Source organism: Mauremys reevesii, linkage group 17, assembly GCF_016161935.1.
Source record: "Mauremys reevesii isolate NIE-2019 linkage group 17, ASM1616193v1, whole genome shotgun sequence".
Classification (NCBI taxonomy): domain Eukaryota; kingdom Metazoa; phylum Chordata; order Testudines; family Geoemydidae; genus Mauremys; species Mauremys reevesii.
Genome location: NC_052639.1, coordinates 10,045,483 through 10,069,983, shown reverse-complemented (window position 1 = coordinate 10,069,983; position 24,501 = coordinate 10,045,483). Strand labels below are relative to the sequence as shown.

General features: G+C 46.7%; 11 non-coding genes across 11 annotated transcripts; all 11 read right to left on the bottom strand.

Annotated features, from left to right (window-relative positions):
• Window positions 1-4,783: 4,783 nt before the first annotated feature.
• On the bottom strand, window positions 4,784-4,854 carry TRNAE-UUC. The gene has a single exon. It is a non-coding gene; the product is annotated as a tRNA-Glu (tRNA).
• Window positions 4,855-5,504: 650 nt separating this feature from the next.
• TRNAK-CUU lies at window positions 5,505-5,577 on the bottom strand. Its single transcript has one exon. It is a non-coding gene; the product is annotated as a tRNA-Lys (tRNA).
• Window positions 5,578-6,810: 1,233 nt separating this feature from the next.
• On the bottom strand, window positions 6,811-6,919 carry TRNAL-CAA. The gene is made up of 2 exons: window positions 6,882-6,919; window positions 6,811-6,856 (listed from the first exon to the last, which is right to left on the bottom strand). It is a non-coding gene; the product is annotated as a tRNA-Leu (tRNA).
• A 3,908-nt stretch (window positions 6,920-10,827) lies between these two features.
• TRNAE-UUC lies at window positions 10,828-10,899 on the bottom strand. Its single transcript has one exon. It is a non-coding gene; the product is annotated as a tRNA-Glu (tRNA).
• A 652-nt stretch (window positions 10,900-11,551) lies between these two features.
• On the bottom strand, window positions 11,552-11,624 carry TRNAN-GUU. The gene has a single exon. It is a non-coding gene; the product is annotated as a tRNA-Asn (tRNA).
• A 1,232-nt stretch (window positions 11,625-12,856) lies between these two features.
• TRNAL-CAA lies at window positions 12,857-12,964 on the bottom strand. The gene is made up of 2 exons: window positions 12,927-12,964; window positions 12,857-12,901 (listed from the first exon to the last, which is right to left on the bottom strand). It is a non-coding gene; the product is annotated as a tRNA-Leu (tRNA).
• A 3,917-nt stretch (window positions 12,965-16,881) lies between these two features.
• Window positions 16,882-16,953, bottom strand: TRNAE-UUC. Its single transcript has one exon. It is a non-coding gene; the product is annotated as a tRNA-Glu (tRNA).
• Window positions 16,954-17,607: 654 nt separating this feature from the next.
• On the bottom strand, window positions 17,608-17,680 carry TRNAK-CUU. The gene has a single exon. It is a non-coding gene; the product is annotated as a tRNA-Lys (tRNA).
• Window positions 17,681-18,913: 1,233 nt separating this feature from the next.
• On the bottom strand, window positions 18,914-19,022 carry TRNAL-CAA. Its single transcript has 2 exons — window positions 18,985-19,022; window positions 18,914-18,959 (listed from the first exon to the last, which is right to left on the bottom strand). It is a non-coding gene; the product is annotated as a tRNA-Leu (tRNA).
• Window positions 19,023-22,944: 3,922 nt separating this feature from the next.
• Window positions 22,945-23,016, bottom strand: TRNAE-UUC. Its single transcript has one exon. It is a non-coding gene; the product is annotated as a tRNA-Glu (tRNA).
• A 653-nt stretch (window positions 23,017-23,669) lies between these two features.
• Window positions 23,670-23,742, bottom strand: TRNAK-CUU. The gene has a single exon. It is a non-coding gene; the product is annotated as a tRNA-Lys (tRNA).
• Between the last annotated feature and the right edge of the window lie 759 nt (window positions 23,743-24,501).

Below are 24,501 nucleotides of genomic sequence, written 5' to 3'. Positions count from 1 at the left end.
CAGGGCAGGAGCAGGTAACCAACCTGCTACAGTCAGATATTCAGCTGATGTAATTTGGAACAACTCCACTCAAGCCCTCAGAGCTACTCCAATGTATACCTGTGAAAATTTGGCCCTCGGCTTGGCTAAGATTGATACAATGTTGTCTGGCTGGGAGAAGCCACTCCAAAAGTACAGCCGAGATTCTTCAGGTCTCTTTGACTCTGTGTGTGTATGTCTGGCCATTGTGGCTCTATTTAACCTTTCCCACAATTCAAAAAAACAGGGTTCACCCAATGAAATCAGTAAGCACCAGGTTTAATACAAAGAAAATAAAATATTTTTGCGTACAATTCACAGTTAACCTGTGGAACTCATTGCAATGATGTGATGGCCAAAAGTACAATGGGCTAAAAAAAGAACTAGATAAGTTCATGGAGGATAGGTCAAATGGCTATTAGCTAAGATGGTCAGGGATGTAACCCCGAGCTTGGGGCAGTCATAAATTTCTGTCTGCCAGAAGCCAGGAAGAGAAATCAGGGTTGGATCTCTCCAAAATTGCCCTGTTTTTTACATTCCTCCTGAAACTCTGGTACTGCCCACTGTTAGAGACAGATTAGTGGACTAGATGCACCATTGGTCTAACCCATTAGGGCAGTTCTTATGTTCTTATTTTAACTCTAAGGACCTAGGAGAAGATTTTTGAAAGGATTTAGGCACCTAAAGATGCAGATAGGTACCTAATGGGATTTTCAAAAGTGCATAGGTAAAGCCTAACTGCTATAGAATATAATGTGGTTTGGGCACATAACCTGCTAAGACATATTTGAAAATGTCACTAGGTGCCGATCTGCAGCCTTAGGTACCTAAATACCTTTGACATTTTTCTCCCTAAGACAGTGAGCTGGGGAGGCAGTGTGGTCTAACGGATAGCACACTAACATGGGACTCAAGAGCCCTGGGTTCTGAAAGCAGCTCAAGCACTAAGCTTCTCACTTCATGGTCCTGTACTTCTCATGCTGTACAACAGTGATAATGAGAGTGACTTCCTTTGTAATGTGCTTTGAGCTCTTCTCAGGAAAAATGCTAGGTGTTGTTGTTATTAACAATAGCTAGGATTGGCTGAATTTTATTTTTATAATCTCAATATAGATGTTTTATCCAAGCCTTTTTAAAGGTTTTTATCAATTTAAATTTTCACTGCAATTTCAATTTTCACTATGGGGAGAGAGACAATTATCTAATGGCAGCAGATGTGGAGAGTCAGGAAGTTAAAGTTTTATAAACCATTAAAATGCAAATGCAAACATGCTACATTCTAAATATACAAACTAAATATCCTCAAATCAACAAATCTCCCCTGTTTTTGCTATTCGTTACTCCATTTGTTGTACCAAGCCTAAATAAAAAACCTAATCATTGGATCTTGACTCTAATAAGTTCTCAAGCAGTATTTTTCTTACTCTGCTATCTGTTCATTTATATTATTATCGATGGACATATTTTTTCATTGGGTTGTGTGTGTATTGTGAAATTGACATTTACCAATAAATATCTAATCCTTCCAAGACTAGCAATAGTCTTGCGGCTACCTGGTCTTCTCAAACCAGCTCTCTGCATCTCTTTTTCCTACTACACCAGGATAAGTGGTTATGATCCACTCTTTTGGATGTCCATGTTGCCAGTCTAGACCTTGCTATTGGGTTATTGGAAAGCACGCTCCATGGGGTTTATATAGTAAATCTCCCCAGAACTTGAAACGGAGGCAGACTTCAGCAACCTCTTTGATATGCTGGAAATTCTGATTTCAACACATTGCATCAGGGCTCTGGGATCTGCATTGACTGCGTTGGAATTTCTAGGGTAGAATTTGAGACATTGGTTTGAATTTCTAAGCACTGAAGTGCCCTACGACGTAGCTGAGAAAGCACTGCTCTTTAGCCTGGTCTACACTACGCGTTTAAACCGGTTTTAGGAGCGTAAAACCGATTTAACGCCACACCCGTCCACACTAAGAGACCCTTTATATCGGTATAAAGGGCTCCTTAAACCGGTTTCTGTACTCCTCCCTAACGAGAGGAGTAGTGCTAATACCGGTATTAACATATCGGATTGGGGTTAGTGTGGCCGCAGATCGACGGTTTTGGCCTCCGGGCGGTATCCCACAGTGCACCACTGCCCGCTCTGGACCGCAATCTGAACTCGGATGCAGTGGCCAGGTAGACAGGAAAAGCCTCGCAACGTCGTGCACTCCATACGTTGTATGAAAAGATGCTTATAAGTGTGAGTATGATGTAAGTGGAATATGCTTGATGCAAAAGGTCTCTTGTAAGGTATCATAACAAAGGTTCTAACCTACTGAATATATGCCTCCATTTGTATGCATGTCTCATTCTTGTCTCTGAAGCTGGAAATATGAAGTCTAACTCTGAGGTCCTATTGTAATTGTGCAAAGCGTGGGCCACTAATGGCGGTTTAAAACCTTGACGGCTCCCATTGACAATTGGTTGTAAATGGTTTATTGACCTGCAAACCTTCCTGTGTACGTGTGGGCCAACCCAGGAAGAATGGAAACTAGGGGGTCTTACAGAGACCACGATAGTGGAATCCATCTTAAATCTGGTATTTTTCCGTTTAGAAGGAAGGGTGAGGACCCAGAGAGACAAAAGATTCCCGCCTTATGCCAAAGCTATAAAAGGGGGTGAAGCAGGACAAAGGGGCTGCCAGTCATGAGAAAACCCCTGCCAGTCATGAGAAAACCTAAGATGTCTGCTGGAAGTAACAAAGACCGAAGCAGGGGAAAGGATTGGGCCCAGACTAGGCAGGAGTCTAGTCTGTGAAAGAAGCTGATTGGAACACCTCTGAGGGTGAGCTAGTCCTGGAATCAGTTTCTTAATGTATTAGGCTTAGGCTTGCGTGTTTTGTTTTAGTTTGCTTGGTGACTTCCTTTGTTCTGTCTGTTATTACTTGAAATCACTTCACTCCTACTTTTTAACCTTAATAAAAATGACTTTTGTTTATTAATAAACCCAGAGGAAGTGATTAATCCCTGGGGGAGCAAACAGCTGTGCATCTCTCTCTATCAGTGATCTAGAGGGTGAAGAATTTAGGAATTTACCCTGTATAAGCTTTATAGAGAGTACAAGGGATTTATTTGGGGTTTTGGATCCCACTGGGAGCTGGGTGCTGGAGACAGGTGCTGAGCTGTTTTGAGTTAAAGTCTGCAGCTTTGGGAGTGTGGCCCAGAGCTTGGGTCTGTGTTGCAGCAGGCTAGGGTGTCTGGCTCAACAAGGCAGGGTTCTGGAGTCCCAAGCTGGCAGGGAAAACGGGCTCGGAAGTAATTTCAGTCCCAAGGGGATCTCTGTGACCGAACCCATCACAGTGGCGTAGTCGAGCAGGATATGTGCACAGCTGATTGCTTTGAGACACTGGTAGTGATTTTTAAGCGTGTTGCCCGGAGGACAGACAAAGTGCTTATTCGGGAAAGGGAAGATGACAACTTTGGTTGCCAAATTGGCTGGGAAAGCTCTGGATATATTCAGTAAGATGCCTATTGCTGATGCTTCAAACTATGGTCTATTTAAGGAATTGGTTTTGAAACAGTTTCAGATTAGGCCCGAAACCTAGAGGGTTAAATTCACAACTCTTTCAACTCCCAGAGCCCTTCTACAGCACAGATGATTTGTATACACCTTCACCGTGAGCCAAATTGGCAGGTTTCCGGGAGCCCTGTGAGTCCGATGTTGTTTTAGTCTCCCTGCTGATTTATTAGGAGAATAAAAGATGGACACCAGAACTGAGGCAGACTACGGACACCGCATTCTGAGAAAACAATGGTGAACCTCCAACTCCAGCAGTGTGGGCCACATAGACAAGTAACCAGCACCCACAATCTTTACAAGCTTTTTTCCAAAATAACTCATCTTTTGGAAAAATAGGTTGAGCCTTTTTGACAATCTGGCTAAAGATTTTAGTGCCTAACTGGGAGCCTAGTTCTTCTGCAAATCTGGCCCTAGCGGTGGGTGTGAGACCTTCTGAAAATTCTGGCCAATGTGTCTGGAAGCTCCAAGAAGCATCGCAACTTTGAGCATTTACTAGAACAGGATGAACAAAACCTTCCTTCCTTGACCTACAATCACCTTGATTCCAGGTTGAGGTTTCAAGAGAATTGATTTGATTCTTAGATGCACTGCGAAACAAACACCCTCCTGTAGACATTGGAAGGGGGAGGCTGAAATGGATCTGCCACTAAACCACGTTGCCTTTCATCAGTAGCCACCTGAGCAAGAGGGTAAGCACTGGCCTAGAGGTGAAAGGCCCATAGCCCATGCTCAGAAGCCTTCAGCGGCTAGATCTTAGGAATGGAAAAGCTTAATGATCTTTCTCCGGGGTGTTACTTCCAAAGACTTGTATATAGCGCTGGGTGAAAGGATTTTGGATGAATATTATATTTAGTGAAATATTTTGGTGGACCCAAAATGATTGTTTGGTTTGGTTTGGTTTCACCAAGAAAAGTGAAAAGAAAAGAAAAAGATCTTGGGTCAAAGTGCAATGTTGTTCTAATTTAGGTTAGGCTCGGTAAGAAGGAAAAACTAAATTGTTTGCACAAGTAAGTGTATTTGTGTAAAAGGGTGCAGAGGCTGGGCTTTAAGGGGCAGATAGCCATATTGTAGTAGTTGGAAGCTTTGCTTTCCCCATGGCCTCTAAAGAGTTTCCGAGCATTCTGAAGGAGGCCAGGAAGTTGCATTCTTCTGGTTGAACTCCAAGCGAGGAAGGCAAGGTAGACTTTTGTTGAAGAGGATAACTCCCTGACCGGGAATCGAACCCGGCCATGGCGGCGAAAGCGCCAAATCCTAACCACTAGACCACCAGGGAGATGACAGTTGGGGGGGTTGGGCATAACTTTCTAGGCCTACTTTCTGTCCAACTGAGGCCATTCGTTCGTCTTCAAAGGAGGTTAACACAAGCTCTGAGCTCTTCGTTTCCTTACGGTTCCCTTCCTATTTTTAGCACTGATATGAAAAAGAAACAGAAAACATATTAAGACAATTTCCAGTATTGTTATACATTGAGGCCATGTCTTTTTTAAAAAAAAAAACAGTTTTGTTGCTATCTTGTTTTACTCTCCATGGGCTTACAGAAATGTATGAGGGATGAATAAGATGTGGTGGAATCGTCAGCCTTAAGCAATCTCCATCCCAATGAAGAGGGCTGGTGGAGGATTTGAGAAAGAAGCAGTTATCTCAACTACTGAGCGCTGGCGAAGATATAGAAATAAGCAGAGAAGCTCTAGATGGCTGCTCAGGGGGAGGGGGGCAATCAGCTTCTGAAAGGTTATTTTTTCCCTCTCTTGCCTGGGCTAGAAGAGACTCAACTCTCTTAGGACCATGGAATTGTCAATGTGTCTTGTCTTCATGATGTACTAAAGGTCCGAGACCGCCTCAGCTGGTTGAGAGGACAAAGAGTGGATTCCGTTATGCTCTGAGACTCTAAGGGAGAGTGATGTCGAAGAGTGCAAGATGAAACGCCCAACGTGGGGCTTGAACCCACGACCCTGAGATTAAGAGTCTCATGCTCTACCGACTGAGCTAGTCGGGCTAGGCCTCAAGGGCTAGCAAAGGCACAGACAGTGCAAAAGAAGAGCGAAGGAAGTTTCTTTGCGTGCTGAGATTCGTTTCCTGACATTTGCCTTCTTTCCTGGTTCCTTCGCTCTCCAGCTAGCAAACAGGGCCCGTTCCAAGGCTAGTTAGATGCTGGTGTCTAGACCAGAGAAGTGGGAAAATCATCTAGCAGCTGCTCAGAGAAACCTGGGTGGGAGGGTGGAATTTAGGATTCTCCCAGCAGGAGGAGGTGCTGTTTCTCAGCGCCCAAAGAGGGGCAGAGAAGACAGTAACCCGCCGCCACCAGACACATCTTTCGCAGGGAATCAGAACCCCCTGGGGTAAAACTCTTCCAAGGATGTGCGGCTCCAGGAATGTCAGAGAAGGGAAGGACTGTTTGCTTTAGGAGGTGGGTGCGGGAACCTGCAGGTCCTTAGGTCCCTCCAGCGTCCGATGAAAGCATTTGGGGGGAAGGGGCCGGGATAGACAAAGACAGGAAAGACGGGCTTGCGGCTCCTGTGCAAACACCATGTTGCCAGCAGTCCAAGAGAAGCGGGTGGGGGTTCGAGCATTTTGGCTGCTTCCTGAGGGCATGGAACTCACAACCTGGCAATGCTCAGAGCCCTGTTCCTCGGGAGTTTTCTTTGTGTTGGTCTTGTGATGCTGAGGGAGGAAGCTGAAGCATCATTTGAGTTTGTTTCAGTGCCTTTGGTTGGGCTAAGGTTGTGACCCTGAGCACAGGGGTTCCAGCTCTTAACCCCTGAGGGGAATGGACCTTTGAGACCTCCTGATAGGATGTTGACACAATCTAACAGGGCTCTTGGTTGTAGCTGCCTCCTGTCTCTGCTCCCTATGTTGTGAATTCTGTGCCCTCATGAAGCAGCCAAACCAGAGTACGTAGAGCACCCAGTTTAGGGCTCAAGCCCAAACCCTGAGACTAAGAGTCTTACCTTCCCTTTATCAGTGTCTACTGTACTGCTCCCTTCTTCCTCCACCTGTATATGTTTGACACCCATACCTGCCCAAGATCAAGCAATGCCAACTTTCTGGTGGGGAATAAACTGGAATTTACCCAACTAGGTGCCTTGAGCGCATGGATTCCGAAGGTATTTACGATTCCCTCTAACTTCTCTTGCCGCTACTCTAAGAAAGCTCCTAAACAAGGGCTCTTCCAATATGTTACAAGGGCAATTGAAACCAGGCCACCTCTTGAGGTGGAATCAAGAGGCTGTGTCAGGAGTGGGATTTGAACCCACGCCTCCTGCAGGAGACCAGAAGCCCCAGTTGTGGGAAAGACAGAGCCTTGAGTCTGGCGCCTTAGACCACTCGGCCATCCTGACGCTGGAACAAGCGCAGCTCTCTCAACCCTCCTTTTCTTCAATATTGTATGAGCCGCTCAAGAAGGCCAAGACAGCATCTCTCGTTCAACACCTACATCACATCTGGTTTTTAGACACCATCACCCTCATCTAAAGTTTCAGGTTTCCTACAACCCTGTGCCTTCTGAGGTGTTCTAATCTCCCCCCCTCACTTATTAGATGGACACTAGGACAGAGGCAGAATAGAGACACTTAGCTTAATGAGAACCTCAAACTCCAGCACGGTGGGCCACAGAGTCAAGCAGCCAGCACTCACAATCGGTACCGGCCTTGTTTGGGTTTTTTTCCCAAACTAGCTCAGCACTCAGGGTGTTGAGCCCTTCTGGAAATCTTGCAAAAGAGTTTGGAGCCTGAATGGGTGTTGAGTTCTTAAGAAAACCTTGTTTTTGTTTTGTTTCCCCCAGAAAATTGGGGACAAAAGATTAATCTAGGGTGAACCTGGATGTTTACTGCTGTTTTCGTTCAGCTCCACTAGGCTCTTTCGAAAGCTGGTCCGTTCCCCATTACAGAGGGTCCAAGCAGAGCGAGTGAAGGAACCCTGTGCTCAGCATCACAACCTGAGCCCAAGGAAAAGCACTGAAACACGCTCAAATGACGCTTTAGGTTCATCCATCAGAATCACAAGAGCAAGACAAAGACATCTCAAGAGGAAGAGTCCTCGGTTTTCATTTACCCCATCGCAACCCTCTTCACTTCTTCTTCTGCCTACCTAGAGGCTCATCCAGGAAAATCACTCAACTGATTATAATTTGGGCAGAGAAACCCAGGAGGGCTTGTGCTCCCCTCCATGTGAGCGGATAGCACTCTGACTTCGCTCACGGGTCTATCAGCTTTGGCTTCCCAGTTTGTCAACTCGGTGCAGGCAGGAAGCAGGCTCTCCTCGGCTTTGGCAAGCCACTTTCTGTCCAAATTGGGAAACCGGTCCAGTCTCCATTCCCCTGTGAGAACAAGAGCAGAGAGTTCACCAGCTGAACCCAATCCGAGGCATTGAAAAAAAATGGAATTATGCTTCCCGTTCCTCCGTCAGGATCACCAGGAAACACACCAAAATCCCAAGAGGAACAACTCGTCTCTGTTTTAGTTACCCCCAACGCAATCCTCTCCGCTTCTTCTGCCTCCTCGAGGCTCTTCCAGGACAAAACTCATTGAGCTGATAGGATTTGGGGGATGGAAACGGAGAGAGGGGGTTTGACACCTCCTGAGAGGATGTGGACGCGATAGAACAGCTCTCTCGGTTTTAGAAGCCTCCTAGCCTGGCTCTTTTGTTGTCAATTCTGTGCCATCAGGAAGCAGCGAAAGCAGGGTAGGTAGGGCACCCGGTGACGTTGCACTCCATACGTTGTATGAAAAGATGCTTATAAGTGTGAGTATGATGTAAGTGGAATATGCTTGATGCAAAAGGTCTCTTGTAAGGTATCATAACAAAGGTTCTAACCTACTGAATATATGCCTCCATTTGTATGCATGTCTCATTCTTGTCTCTGAAGCTGGAAATATGAAGTCTAACTCTGAGGTCCTATTGTAATTGTGCAAAGTGGGCCACTAATGGCGGTTTAAAACCTTGACGGCTCCCATTGACAATTGGTTGTAAATGGTTTATTGACCTGCAAACCTTCCTGTGTACGTGTGGGCCAACCCAGGAAGAATGGAAACTAGGGGGTCTTACAGAGACCACGATAGTGGAATCCATCTTAAATCTGGTATTTTTCCGTTTAGAAGGAAGGGTGAGGACCCAGAGAGACAAAAGATTCCCGCCTTATGCCAAAGCTATAAAAGGGGGTGAAGCAGGACAAAGGGCTGCCAGTCATGAGAACACCCCTGCCAGTCATGAGAATACCTAAGCTGTCGGCGGGAAGTAACAAAGACCGAAGCAGGGGACAGGATTGGGCCCAGACGAGGCAGGAGTCTAGTCTGTGAAAGACGCTGCTTGGAACACCTCTGAGGGTGAGCTATTCCTGGAATCAGTTTCTTAATGTATTAGGCTTAGGCTTGCGTGTTTTGTTTTAGTTTGCTTGGTGACTTCCTTTGTTCTGTCTGTTATTACTTGAAATCACTTCACTCCTACTTTTAACCTTAATAAAAATGACTTTTGTTTATTAATAAACCCAGAGGAAGTGATTAATCCCTGGGGAGCAAACAGCTGTGCATCTCTCTATCAGTGATCTAGAGGGTGAAGAATTTAGGAATTTACCCTGTATAAGCTTTATAGAGAGTACAAGGGATTTATTTGGGGTTTTGATCCCACTGGGAGCTGGGTGCTGGAGACAGGTGCTGAGCTGTTTTGAGTTAAAGTCTGCAGCTTTGGGAGTGTGGCCCAGAGCTTGGGTCTGTGTTGCAGCAGGCTAGGGTGTCTGGCTCAACAAGGCAGGGTTCTGGAGTCCCAAGCTGGCAGGGAAAACGGGCTCGGAAGTAATTTCAGTCCCAAGGGATCTCTGTGACCGAACCCATCACAGTGGCGTAGTCGAGCAGGATATGTGCACAGCTGATTGCTTTGAGACACTGGTAGTGATTTTTAAGCGTGTTGCCCGGAGGACAGACAAAGTGCTTATTCGGGAAAGGGAAGATGACAACTTTGGTTGCCAAATTGGCTGGGAAAGCTCTGGATATATTCAGTAAGATGCCTATTGCTGATGCTTCAAACTATGGTCTATTTAAGGAATTGGTTTTGAAACAGTTTCAGATTAGGCCCGAAACCTAGAGGGTTAAATTCACAACTCTTTCAACTCCCAGAGCCCTTCTACAGCACAGATGATTTGTATACACCTTCACCGTGAGCCAAATTGGCAGGTTTCCGGGAGCCCTGTGAGTCCGATGTTGTTTTAGTCTCCCTGCTGATTTATTAGGAGAATAAAAGATGGACACCAGAACTGAGGCAGACTACGGACACCGCATTCTGAGAAAACAATGGTGAACCTCCAACTCCAGCAGTGTGGGCCACATAGACAAGTAACCAGCACCCACAATCTTATGCTTTTTTCCAAAATAACTCATCTTTTGGAAAAATAGGTTGAGCCTTTTTGACAATCTGGCTAAAGATTTTAGTGCCTAACTGGGAGCCTAGTTCTTCTGCAAATCTGGCCCTAGCGGTGGGTGTGAGACCTTCTGAAAATTCTGGCCAATGTGTCTGGAAGCTCCAAGAAGCATCGCAACTTTGAGCATTTACTAGAACAGGATGAACAAAACCTTCCTTCCTTGACCTACAATCACCTTGATTCCAGGTTGAGGTTTCAAGAGAATTGATTTGATTCTTAGATGCACTGCGAAACAAACACCCTCCTGTAGACATTGGAAGGGGGAGGCTGAAATGGATCTGCCACTAAACCACGTTGCCTTTCATCAGTAGCCACCTGAGCAAGAGGGTAAGCACTGGCCTAGAGGTGAAAGGCCCATAGCCCATGCTCAGAAGCCTTCAGCGGCTAGATCTTAGGAATGGAAAAGCTTAATGATCTTTCTCCGGGGTGTTACTTCCAAAGACTTGTATATAGCGCTGGGTGAAAGGTTTTTGGATGAATATTATATTTAGTGAAATATTTTGGTGGACCCAAAATGATTGTTTGGTTTGGTTTGGTTTCACCAAGAAAAGTGAAAAGAAAAGAAAAAGATCTTGGGTCAAAGTGCAATGTTGTTCTAATTTAGGTTAGGCTCGGTAAGAAGGAAAACTAAATTGTTTGCACAAGTAAGTGTATTTGTGTAAAAGGGTGCAGAGGCTGGGCTTTAAGGGCAGATAGCCATATTGTAGTAGTTGGAAGCTTTGCTTTCCCATGGCCTCTAAAGAGTTTCCGAGCATTCTGAAGGAGGCCAGGAAGTTGCATTCTTCTGGTTGAACTCCAAGCGAGGAAGGCAAGGTAGACTTTTGTTGAAGAGGATAACTCCCTGACCGGGAATCGAACCCGGGCCGTGGCGGTGAAAGCGCCAAATCCTAACCACTAGACCACCAGGGAGATGACAGTTGGGGTGGTTGGGCATAACTTTCTAGGCCTACTTTCTGTCCAACTGAGGCCATTCGTTCGTCTTCAAAGGAGGTTAACACAAGCTCTGAGCTCTTCGTTTCCTTACGGTTCCCTTCCTATTTTTAGCACTGATATGAAAAAGAAACAGAAAACATATTAAGACAATTTCCAGTATTGTTATACATTGAGGCCATGTCTTTTTTTTAAAAAAAAACAGTTTTGTTGCTATCTTGTTTTACTCTCCATGGGCTTACAGAAATGTATGAGGGATGAATAAGATGTGGTGGAATCGTCAGCCTTAAGCAATCTCCATCCCAATGAAGAGGGCTGGTGGAGGATTTGAGAAAGAAGCAGTTATCTCAACTACTGAGCGCTGGCGAAGATATAGAAATAAGCAGAGAAGCTCTAGATGGCTGCTCAGGGGGAGGGGGGCAATCAGCTTCTGAAAGGTTATTTTTTCCCTCTCTTGCCTGGGCTAGAAGAGACTCAACTCTCTTAGGACCATGGAATTGTCAATGTGTCTTGTCTTCATGATGTACTAAAGGTCCGAGACCACCTCAGCTGGTTGAGAGGACAAAGAGTGGATTCCGTTATGCTCTGAGACTCTAAGGGAGAGAGTGATGTCGAAGAGTGCAAGATGAAAAGCCCAACGTGGGGCTTGAACCCACGACCCTGAGATTAACAGTCTCATGCTCTACCAACTGAGCTAGTCGGGCTAGGCCTCAAGGGCTAGCAAAGGCACAGACAGTGCAAAAGAAGAGCGAAGGAAGTTTCTTTGCGTGCTGAGATTCGTTTCCTGACATTTGCCTTCTTTCCTGGTTCCTTCGCTCTCCAGCTAGCAAACAGGGCCCGTTCCAAGGCTAGTTAGATGCTGGTGTCTAGACCAGAGAAGTGGGAAAATCATCTAGCAGCTGCTCAGAGAAACCTGGGTGGGAGGGTGGAATTTAGGATTCTCCCAGCAGGAGGAGGTGCTGTTTCTCAGCGCCCAAAGAGGGGGCAGAGAAGACAGTAACCCGCCGGCCACCAGACACATCTTTTCGCAGGGAATCAGAACCCCCTGGGGTAAAACTCTTCCAAGGATGTGCGGCTCCAGGAATGTCAGAGAAGGGAAGGACTGTTTGCTTTAGGAGGTGGGTGCGGGAACCTGCAGGTCCTTAGGTCCCTCCAGCGTCCGATGAAAGCATTTGGGGAAGGGGCCGGGATAGACAAAGACAGGAAAGACGGGCTTGCGGCTCCTGTGCAAACACCATGTTGCCAGCAGTCCAAGAGAAGCGGGTGGGGGTTCGAGCATTTTGGCTGCTTCCTGAGGGCACGGAACTCACAACCTGGCAATGCTCAGAGCCCCGTTCCTCGGGAGTTTTCTTTGTGTTGGTCTTGTGATGCTGAGGAGGAAGCTGAAGCATCATTTGAGTTTGTTTCAGTGCCTTTGGTTGGGCTAAGGTTGTGACCCTGAGCACAGGGTTCCAGCTCTTAACCCCTGAGGGGAATGGACCTTTGAGACCTCCTGATAGGATGTTGACACAATCTAACAGGGCTCTTGGTTGTAGCTGCCTCCTGTCTCTGCTCCCTATGTTGTGAATTCTGTGCCCTCATGAAGCAGCCAAACCAGAGTACGTAGAGCACCCAGTTTAGGGCTCAAGCCCAAACCCTGAGACTAAGAGTCTTACCTTCCCTTTATCAGTGTCTACTGTACTGCTCCCTTCTTCCTCCACCTGTATATGTTTGACACCCATACCTGCCCAAGATCAAGCAATGCCAACTTTCTGGTGGGGAATAAACTGGAATTTACCCAACTAGGTGCCTTGAGCGCATGGATTCCGAAGGTATTTACGATTCCCTCTAACTTCTCTTGCCGCTACTCTAAGAAAGCTCCTAAACAAGGGCTCTTCCAATATGTTACAAGGGCAATTGAAACCAGGCCACCTCTTGAGGTGGAATCAAGAGGCTGTGTCAGGAGTGGATTTGAACCCACGCCTCCTGCAGGAGACCAGAAGCCCCAGTTGTGGGAAAGACAGAGCCTTGAGTCTGGCGCCTTAGACCACTCGGCCATCCTGACGCTGGAACAAGCGCAGCTCTCTCAACCCTCCTTTTCTTCAATATTGTATGAGCCGCTCAAGAAGGCCAAGACAGCATCTCTCGTTCAACACCTACATCACATCTGGTTTTAGACACCATCACCCTCATCTAAAGTTTCAGGTTTCCTACAACCCTGTGCCTTCTGAGGTGTTCTAATCTCCCCCCCTCACTTATTAGATGGACACTAGGACAGAGGCAGAATAGAGACACTTAGCTTAATGAGAACCTCAAACTCCAGCACGGTGGGCCACAGAGTCAAGCAGCCAGCACTCACAATTGGTACCGGCCTTGTTTGGGTTTTTTTCCCAAACTAGCTCAGCACTCAGGGTGTTGAGCCCTTCTGGAAATCTTGCAAAAGAGTTTGGAGCCTGAATGGGTGTTGAGTTCTTAAGAAAACCTTGTTTTTGTTTTGTTTCCCCAAGAAAATTGGGGACAAAAGATTAATCTAGGGTGAACCTGGATGTTTACTGCTGTTTTCGTTCAGCTCCACTAGGCTCTTTCGAAAGCTGGTCCGTTCCCCATTACAGAGGGTCCAAGCAGAGCGAGTGAAGGAACCCTGTGCTCAGCATCACAACCTGAGCCCGAGGAAAAGCACTGAAACACGCTCAAATGACGCTTTAGGTTCATCCATCAGAATCACAAGAGCAAGACAAAGACATCTCAAGAGGAAGAGTCCTCGGTTTTCATTTACCCCATCGCAACCCTCTTCACTTCTTCTTCTGCCTACCTAGAGGCTCATCCAGGAAAATCACTCAACTGATTATAATTTGGGCAGAGAAACCCAGGGAGGGCTTGTGCTCCCCTCCATGTGAGCGGATAGCACTCTGACTTCGTCACGGGTCTATCAGCTTTGGCTTCCCAGTTTGTCAACTCAGTGCAGGCAGGAAGCAGGCTCTCCTCGGCTTTGGCAAGCCACTTTCTGTCCAAATTGGGAAACCGGTCCAGTCTCCATTCCCCTGTGAGAACAAGAGCAGAGAGTTCACCAGCTGAACCCAATCCGAGGCATTGAAAAAAATGGAATTATGCTTCCCGTTCCTCCATCAGGATCACCAGGGAAACACACCAAAATCCCAAGAGGAACAACTCGTCTCTGTTTTAGTTACCCCCAACGCAATCCTCTCCGCTTCTTCTGCCTCCCTCGAGGCTCTTCCAGGGACAAAACTCATTGAGCTGATAGGATTTGGGGGATGGAAACGGAGAGAGGGGGTTTGACACCTCCTGAGAGGATGTGGACGCGATAGAACAGCTCTCTCGGTTTTAGAAGCCTCCTAGCCTGGCTCTTTTGTTGTCAATTCTGTGCCATCAGGAAGCAGCGAAAGCAGGGTAGGTAGGGCACCCGTGACGTTGCACTCCATACGTTGTATGAAAAGATGCTTATAAGTGTGAGTATGATGTAAGTGGAATATGCTTGATGCAAAAGGTCTCTTGTAAGGTATCATAACAAAGGTTCTAACCTACTGAATATATGCCTCCATTTGTATGCATGTCTCATTCTTGTCTCTGAAGCTGGAAATATGAAGTCTAACTCTGAGGTCCTATTGTAATTGTGCAAAGCGTGGGCCACTAATGGCGGTTTAAAACCTTGACGGCTCCCATTGACAATTGGTTGTAAATGGTTTATTGACCTGCAAACCTTCCTGTGTACGTGTGGGCCAACCCAGGAAGAATGGAAACTAGGGGGTCTTACAGAGACCACGATAGTGGAATCCATCTTAAATCTGGTATTTTTCCGTTTAGAAGGAAGGGTGAGGACCCAGAGAGACAAAAGATTCCCGCCTTATGCCAAAGCTATAAAAGGGTGAAGCAGGACAAAGGGGCTGCCAGTCATGAGAAAACCCCTGCCAGTCATGAGAAAACCTAAGATGTCTGCTGGAAGTAACAAAGACCGAAGCAGGGGAAAGGATTGGGCCCAGACTAGGCAGGAGTCTAGTCTGTGAAAGAAGCTGATTGGAACACCTCTGAGGGTGAGCTATTCCTGGAATCAGTTTCTTAATGTATTAGGCTTAGGCTTGCGTGTTTTGTTTTAGTTTGCTTGGTGACTTCCTTTGTTCTGTCTGTTATTACTTGAAATCACTTCACTCCTACTTTTTAACCTTAATAAAAATGACTTTTGTTTATTAATAAACCCAGAGGAAGTGATTAATCCCTGGGAGCAAACAGCTGTGCATCTCTCTATCAGTGATCTAGAGGGTGAAGAATTTAGGAATTTACCCTGTATAAGCTTTATAGAGAGTACAAGGGATTTATTTGGGGTTTTGGATCCCACTGGGAGCTGGGTGCTGGAGACAGGTGCTGAGCTGTTTTGAGTTAAAGTCTGCAGCTTTGGGAGTGTGGCCCAGAGCTTGGGTCTGTGTTGCAGCAGGCTAGGGTGTCTGGCTCAACAAGGCAGGGTTCTGGAGTCCCAAGCTGGCAGGGAAAACGGGCTCGGAAGTAATTTCAGTCCCAAGGGGATCTCTGTGACCGAACCCATCACAGTGGCGTAGTCGAGCAGGATATGTGCACAGCTGATTGCTTTGAGACACTGGTAGTGATTTTTAAGCGTGTTGCCCGGAGGACAGACAAAGTGCTTATTCGGGAAAGGGAAGATGACAACTTTGGTTGCCAAATTGGCTGGGAAAGCTCTGGATATATTCAGTAAGATGCCTATTGCTGATGCTTCAAACTATGGTCTATTTAAGGAATTGGTTTTGAAACAGTTTCAGATTAGGCCCGAAACCTAGAGGGTTAAATTCACAACTCTTTCAACTCCCAGAGCCCTTCTACAGCACAGATGATTTGTATACACCTTCACCGTGAGCCAAATTGGCAGGTTTCCGGGAGCCCTGTGAGTCCGATGTTGTTTTAGTCTCCCTGCTGATTTATTAGGAGAATAAAAGATGGACACCAGAACTGAGGCAGACTACGGACACCGCATTCTGAGAAAACAATGGTGAACCTCCAACTCCAGCAGTGTGGGCCACATAGACAAGTAACCAGCACCCACAATCTTTACAAGCTTTTTTCCAAAATAACTCATCTTTTGGAAAAATAGGTTGAGCCTTTTTGACAATCTGGCTAAAGATTTTAGTGCCTAACTGGGAGCCTAGTTCTTCTGCAAATCTGGCCCTAGCGGTGGGTGTGAGACCTTCTGAAAATTCTGGCCAATGTGTCTGGAAGCTCCAAGAAGCATCGCAACTTTGAGCATTTACTAGAACAGGATGAACAAAACCTTCCTTCCTTGACCTACAATCACCTTGATTCCAGGTTGAGGTTTCAAGAGAATTGATTTGATTCTTAGATGCACTGCGAAACAAACACCCTCCTGTAGACATTGGAAGGGGGAGGCTGAAATGGATCTGCCACTAAACCACGTTGCCTTTCATCAGTAGCCACCTGAGCAAGAGGGTAAGCACTGGCCTAGAGGTGAAAGGCCCATAGCCCATGCTCAGAAGCCTTCAGCGGCTAGATCTTAGGAATGGAAAAGCTTAATGATCTTTCTCCGGGGTGTTACTTCCAAAGACTTGTATATAGCGCTGGGTGAAAGGTTTTTGGATGAATATTATATTTAGTGAAATATTTTGGTGGACCCAAAATGATTGTTTGGTTTGGTTTGGTTTCACCAAGAAAAGTGAAAAGAAAAGAAAAAGATCTTGGGTCAAAGTGCAATGTTGTTCTAATTTAGGTTAGGCTCGGTAAGAAGGAAAAACTAAATTGTTTGCACAAGTAAGTGTATTTGTGTAAAAGGGTGCAGAGGCTGGGCTTTAAGGGGCAGATAGCCATATTGTAGTAGTTGGAAGCTTTGCTTTCCCCATGGCCTCTAAAGAGTTTCCGAGCATTCTGAAGGAGGCCAGGAAGTTGCATTCTTCTGGTTGAACTCCAAGCGAGGAAGGCAAGGTAGACTTTTGTTGAAGAGGATAACTCCCTGACCGGGAATCGAACCCGGGCCGTGGCGGTGAAAGCGCCAAATCCTAACCACTAGACCACCAGGGAGATGACAGTTGGGGGGGTTGGGCATAACTTTCTAGGCCTACTTTCTGTCCAACTGAGGCCATTCGTTCGTCTTCAAAGGAGGTTAACACAAGCTCTGAGCTCTTCGTTTCCTTACGGTTCCCTTCCTATTTTTAGCACTGATATGAAAAAGAAACAGAAAACATATTAAGACAATTTCCAGTATTGTTATACATTGAGGCCATGTCTTTTTTTTAAAAAAAAAACAGTTTTGTTGCTATCTTGTTTTACTCTCCATGGGCTTACAGAAATGTATGAGGGATGAATAAGATGTGGTGGAATCATCAGCCTTAAGCAATCTCCATCCCAATGAAGAGGGCTGGTGGAGGATTTGAGAAAGAAGCAGTTATCTCAACTACTGAGCGCTGGCGAAGATATAGAAATAAGCAGAGAAGCTCTAGATGGCTGCTCAGGGGGAAGGGGGGCAATCAGCTTCTGAAAGGTTATTTTTTCCCTCTCTTGCCTGGGCTAGAAGAGACTCAACTCTCTTAGGACCATGGAATTGTCAATGTGTCTTGTCTTCATGATGTACTAAAGGTCCGAGACCGCCTCAGCTGGTTGAGAGGACAAAGAGTGGATTCCGTTATGCTCTGAGACTCTAAGGGAGAGAGTGATGTCGAAGAGTGCAAGATGAAACGCCCAACGTGGGGCTTGAACCCACGACCCTGAGATTAAGAGTCTCATGCTCTATCAACTGAGCTAGTCGGGCTAGGCCTCAAGGGGTAGCAAAGGCACAGACAGTGCAAAAGAAGAGCGAAGGCAGTTTCTTTGCGTGCTGAGATTCGTTTCCTGACATTTGCCTTCTTTCCTGGTTCCTTCGCTCTCCAGCTAGCAAACAGGGCCCGTTCCAAGGCTAGTTAGATGCTGGTGTCTAGACCAGAGAAGTGGGAAAATCATCTAGCAGCTGCTCAGAGAAACCTGGGTGGGAGGGTGGAATTTAGGATTCTCCCAGCAGGAGGAGGTGCTGTTTCTCAGCGCCCAAAGAGGGGGCAGAGAAGACAGTAACCCGCCGGCCACCAGACACATCTTTTCGCAGGGAATCAGAACCCCCTGGGGTAAAACTCTTCCAAGGATGTGCGGCTCCAGGAATGTCAGAGAAGGGAAGGACTGTTTGCTTTAGGAGGTGGGTGCGGGAACCTGCAGGTCCTTAGGTCCCTCCAGCGTCCGATGAAAGCATGTGGGGAAGGGCCGGGATAGACAAAGACAGGAAAGACGGGCTTGCGGCTCCTGTGCAAACACCATGTTGCCAGCAGTCCAAGAGAAGCGGGTGGGGGTTCGAGCATTTTGGCTGCTTCCTGAGGGCACGGAACTCACAACCTGGCAATGCTCAGAGCCCTGTTCCTCGGGAGTTTTCTTTGTGTTGGTCTTGTGATGCTGAGGGAGGAAGCTGAAGCATCATTTGAGTTTGTTTCAGTGCCTTTGGTTGGGCTAAGGTTGTGACCCTGAGCACAGGGGTTCCAGCTCTTAACCCCTGAGGGGAATGGACCTTTGAGACCTCCTGATAGGATGTTGACACAATCTAACAGGGCTCTTGGTTGTAGCTGCCTCCTGTCTCTGCTCCCTATGTTGTGAATTCTGTGCCCTCATGAAGCAGCCAAACCAGAGTACGTAGAGCACCCAGTTTAGGGCTCAAGCCCAAACCCTGAGACTAAGAGTCTTACCTTCCCTTTATCAGTGTCTACTGTACTGCTCCCTTCTTCCTCCACCTGTATATGTTTGACACCCATACCTGCCCAAGATCAAGCAATGCCAACTTTCTGGTGGGGAATAAACTGGAATTTACCCAACTAGGTGCCTTGAGCGCATGGATTCCGAAGGTATTTACGATTCCCTCTAACTTCTCTTGCCGCTACTCTAAGAAAGCTCCTAAACAAGGGCTCTTCCAATATGTTACAAGGGCAATTGAAACCAGGCCACCTCTTGAGGTGGAATCAAGAGGCTGTGTCAGGAGTGGGATTTGAACCCACGCCTCCTGCAGGAGACCAGAAGCCCCAGTTGTGGGAAAGACAGAGCCTTGAGTCTGGCGCCTTAGACCACTCGGCCATCCTGACGCTGGAACAAGCGCAGCTCTCTCAACCCTCCTTTTCTTCAATATTGTATGAGCCGCTCAAGAAGGCCAAGACAGCATCTCTCGTTCAACACCTACATCACATCTGGTTTTTAGACACCATCACCCTCATCTAAAGTTTCAGGTTTCCTACAACCCTGTGCCTTCTGAGGTGTTCTAATCTCCCCCCCTCACTTATTAGATGGACACTAGGACAGAGGCAGAATAGAGACACTTAGCTTAATGAGAACCTCAAACTCCAGCACGGTGGGCCACAGAGTCAAGCAGCCAGCACTCACAATTGGTACCGGCCTTGTTTGGGTTTTTTTCCCAAACTAGCTCAGCACTCAGGGTGTTGAGCCCTTCTGGAAATCTTGCAAAAGAGTTTGGAGCCTGAATGGGTGTTGAGTTCTTAAGAAAACCTTGTTTTTGTTTTGTTTCCCCAGAAAATTGGGGACAAAAGATTAATCTAGGGTGAACCTGGATGTTTACTGCTGTTTTCGTTCAGCTCCACTAGGCTCTTTCGAAAGCTGGTCCGTTCCCCATTACAGAGGGTCCAAGCAGAGCGAGTGAAGGAACCCCTGTGCTCAGCATCACAACCTGAGCCCGAGGAAAAGCACTGAAACACGCTCAAATGACGCTTTAGGTTCATCCATCAGAATCACAAGAGCAAGACAAAGACATCTCAAGAGGAAGAGTCCTCGGTTTTCATTTACCCCATCGCAACCCTCTTCACTTCTTCTTCTGCCTACCTAGAGGCTCATCCAGGAAAATCACTCAACTGATTATAATTTGGGCAGAGAAACCCAGGGAGGGCTTGTGCTCCCCCTCCATGTGAGCGGATAGCACTCTGACTTCGTCTACGGGGTCTATCAGCTTTGGCTTCCCCAGTTTGTCAACTCAGTGCAGGCAGGAAGCAGGCTCTCCTCGGCTTTGGCAAGCCACTTTCTGTCCAAATTGGGAAACCGGTCCAGTCTCCATTCCCCTGTGAGAACAAGAGCAGAGAGTTCACCAGCTGAACCCAATCCGAGGCATTGAAAAAAAATGGAATTATGCTTCCCGTTCCTCCGTCAGGATCACCAGGGAAACACACCAAAATCCCAAGAGGAACAACTCGTCTCTGTTTTAGTTACCCCCAATGCAATCCTCTCCGCTTCTTCTGCCTCCCTCGAGGCTCTTCCAGGGACAAAACTCATTGAGCTGATAGGATTTGGGGGATGGAAACGGAGAGAGGGGGTTTGACATCTCCTGAGAGGATGTGGACGCGATAGAACAGCTCTCTCGGTTTTAGAAGCCTCCTAGCCTGGCTCTTTTGTTGTCAATTCTGTGCCATCAGGAAGCAGCGAAAGCAGGGTAGGTAGGGCACCCGGTGACGTTGCACTCCATACGTTGTATGAAAAGATGCTTATAAGTGTGAGTATGATGTAAGTGGAATATGCTTGATGCAAAAGGTCTCTTGTAAGATATCATAACAAAGGTTCTAACCTACTGAATATATGCCTCCATTTGTATGCATGTCTCATTCTTGTCTCTGAAGCTGGAAATATGAAGTCTAACTCTGAGGTCCTATTGTAATTGTGCAAAGCGTGGGCCACTAATGGCGGTTTAAAACCTTGACGGCTCCCATTGACAATTGGTTGTAAATGGTTTATTGACCTGCAAACCTTCCTGTGTACGTGTGGGCCAACCCAGGAAGAATGGAAACTAGGGGGTCTTACAGAGACCACGATAGTGGAATCCATCTTAAATCTGGTATTTTTCCGTTTAGAAGGAAGGGTGAGGACCCAGAGAGACACACGATTCCGCCTTATGCCAAAGCTATAAAAGGGGTGAAGCAGGACAAAGGGGCTGCCAGTCATGAGAAAACCCCTGCCAGTCATGAGAAAACCTAAGATGTCTGCTGGAAGTAACAAAGACCGAAGCAGGGGAAAGGATTGGGCCCAGACTAGGCAGGAGTCTAGTCTGTGAAAGAAGCTGATTGGAACACCTCTGAGGGTGAGCTATTCCCTGGAATCAGTTTCTTAATGTATTAGGCTTAGGCTTGCGTGTTTTGTTTTAGTTTGCTTGGTGACTTCCTTTGTTCTGTCTGTTATTACTTGAAATCACTTCACTCCTACTTTTTAACCTTAATAAAAATGACTTTTGTTTATTAATAAACCCAGAGGAAGTGATTAATCCCTGGGGGAGCAAACAGCTGTGCATCTCTCTCTATCAGTGATCTAGAGGGTGAAGAATTTAGGAATTTACCCTGTATAAGCTTTATAGAGAGTACAAGGGATTTATTTGGGGTTTTGGATCCCACTGGGAGCTGGGTGCTGGAGACAGGTGCTGAGCTGTTTTGAGTTAAAGTCTGCAGCTTTGGGAGTGTGGCCCAGAGCTTGGGTCTGTGTTGCAGCAGGCTAGGGTGTCTGGCTCAACAAGGCAGGGTTCTGGAGTCCCAAGCTGGCAGGGAAAACGGGCTCGAGTAATTTCAGTCCCAAGGGGATCTCTGTGACCGAACCCATCACAGTGGCGTAGTCGAGCAGGATATGTGCACAGCTGATTGCTTTGAGACACTGGTAGTGATTTTTAAGCGTGTTGCCCGGAGGACAGACAAAGTGCTTATTCGGGAAAGGGAAGATGACAACTTTGGTTGCCAAATTGGCTGGGAAAGCTCTGGATATATTCAGTAAGATGCCTATTGCTGATGCTTCAAACTATGGTCTATTTAAGGAATTGGTTTTGAAACAGTTTCAGATTAGGCCCGAAACCTAGAGGGTTAAATTCACAACTCTTTCAACTCCCAGAGCCCTTCTACAGCACAGATGATTTGTATACACCTTCACCGTGAGCCAAATTGGCAGGTTTCCGGGAGCCCTGTGAGTCCGATGTTGTTTTAGTCTCCTGCTGATTTATTAGGAGAATAAAAGATGGACACCAGAACTGAGGCAGACTACGGACACCGCATTCTGAGAAAACAATGGTGAACCTCCAACTCCAGCAGTGTGGGCCACATAGACAAGTAACCAGCACCCACAATCTTTACAAGCTTTTTCCAAAATAACTCATCTTTTGGAAAAATAGGTTGAGCCTTTTGACAATCTGGCTAAAGATTTTAGTGCCTAACTGGGAGCCTAGTTCTTCTGCAAATCTGGCCCTAGCGGTGGGTGTGAGACCTTCTGAAAATTCTGGCCAATGTGTCTGGAAGCTCCAAGAAGCATCGCAACTTTGAGCATTTACTAGAACAGGATGAACAAAACCTTCCTTCCTTGACCTACAATCACCTTGATTCCAGGTTGAGGTTTCAAGAGAATTGATTTGATTCTTAGATGCACTGCGAAACAAACACCCTCCTGTAGACATTGGAAGGGGGAGGCTGAAATGGATCTGCCACTAAACCACGTTGCCTTTCATCAGTAGCCACCTGAGCAAGAGGGTAAGCACTGGCCTAGAGGTGAAAGGCCCATAGCCCATGCTCAGAAGCCTTCAGCGGCTAGATCTTAGGAATGGAAAAGCTTAATGATCTTTCTCCGGGGTGTTACTTCCAAAGACTTGTATATAGCGCTGGGTGAAAGGTTTTGGATGAATATTATATTTAGTGAAATATTTTGGTGGACCCAAAATGATTGTTTAGTTTGGTTTGGTTTCACCAAGAAAAGTGAAAAGAAAAGAAAAGATCTTGGGTCAAAGTGCAATGTTGTTCTAATTTAGGTTAGGCTCGGTAAGAAGGAAAAACTAAATTGTTTGCACAAGTAAGTGTATTTGTGTAAAAGGGTGCAGAGGCTGGGCTTTAAGGGGCAGATAGCCATATTGTAGTAGTTGGAAGCTTTGCTTTCCCCATGGCCTCTAAAGAGTTTCCGAGCATTCTGAAGGAGGCCAGGAAGTTGCATTCTTCTGGTTGAACTCCAAGCGAGGAAGGCAAGGTAGACTTTTGTTGAAGAGGATAACTCCCTGACCGGGAATCGAACCCGGGCCGTGGCGGTGAAAGCGCCAAATCCTAACCACTAGACCACCAGGGAGATGACAGTTGGGGTGGTTGGGCATAACTTTCTAGGCCTACTTTCTGTCCAACTGAGGCCATTCGTTCGTCTTCAAAGGAGGTTAACACAAGCTCTGAGCTCTTCGTTTCCTTACGGTTCCCTTCCTATTTTTAGCACTGATATGAAAAAGAAACAGAAAACATATTAAGACAATTTCCAGTATTGTTATACATTGAGGCCATGTCTTTTTTTTAAAAAAAAAACAGTTTTGTTGCTATCTTGTTTTACTCTCCATGGGCTTACAGAAATGTATGAGGGATGAATAAGATGTGGTGGAATCATCAGCCTTAAGCAATCTCCATCCCAATGAAGAGGGCTGGTGGAGGATTTGAGAAAGAAGCAGTTATCTCAACTACTGAGCGCTGGCGAAGATATAGAAATAAGCAGAGAAGCTCTAGATGGCTGCTCAGGGGGAGGGGGGCAATCAGCTTCTGAAAGGTTATTTTTTCCCTCTCTTGCCTGGGCTAGAAGAGACTCAACTCTCTTAGGACCATGGAATTGTCAATGTGTCTTGTCTTCATGATGTACTAAAGGTCCGAGACCGCCTCAGCTGGTTGAGAGGACAAAGAGTGGATTCCGTTATGCTCTGAGACTCTAAGGGAGAGAGTGATGTCGAAGAGTGCAAGATGAAACGCCCAACGTGGGGCTTGAACCCACGACCCTGAGATTAAGAGTCTCATGCTCTATCAACTGAGCTAGTCGGGCTAGGCCTCAAGGGGTAGCAAAGGCACAGACAGTGCAAAAGAAGAGCGAAGGCAGTTTCTTTGCGTGCTGAGATTCGTTTCCTGACATTTGCCTTCTTTCCTGGTTCCTTCGCTCTCCAGCTAGCAAACAGGGCCCGTTCCAAGGCTAGTTAGATGCTGGTGTCTAGACCAGAGAAGTGGGAAAATCATCTAGCAGCTGCTCAGAGAAACCTGGGTGGGAGGGTGGAATTTAGGATTCTCCCAGCAGGAGGAGGTGCTGTTTCTCAGCGCCCAAAGAGGGGGCAGAGAAGACAGTAACCCGCCGGCCACCAGACACATCTTTTCGCAGGGAATCAGAACCCCCTGGGATAAAACTCTTCCAAGGATGTGCGGCTCCAGGAATGTCAGAGAAGGGAAGGACTGTTTGCTTTAGGAGGTGGGTGCGGGAACCTGCAGGTCCTTAGGTCCCTCCAGCGTCCGATGAAAGCATTTGGGGGGAAGGGGCCGGGATAGACAAAGACAGGAAAGACGGGCTTGCGGCTCCTGTGCAAACACCATGTTGCCAGCAGTCCAAGAGAAGCGGGTGGGGGTTCGAGCATTTTGGCTGCTTCCTGAGGGCACGGAACTCACAACCTGGCAATGCTCAGAGCCCCGTTCCTCGGGAGTTTTCTTTGTGTTGGTCTTGTGATGCTGAGGGAGGAAGCTGAAGCATCATTTGAGTTTGTTTCAGTGCCTTTGGTTGGGCTAAGGTTGTGACCCTGAGCACAGGGGTTCCAGCTCT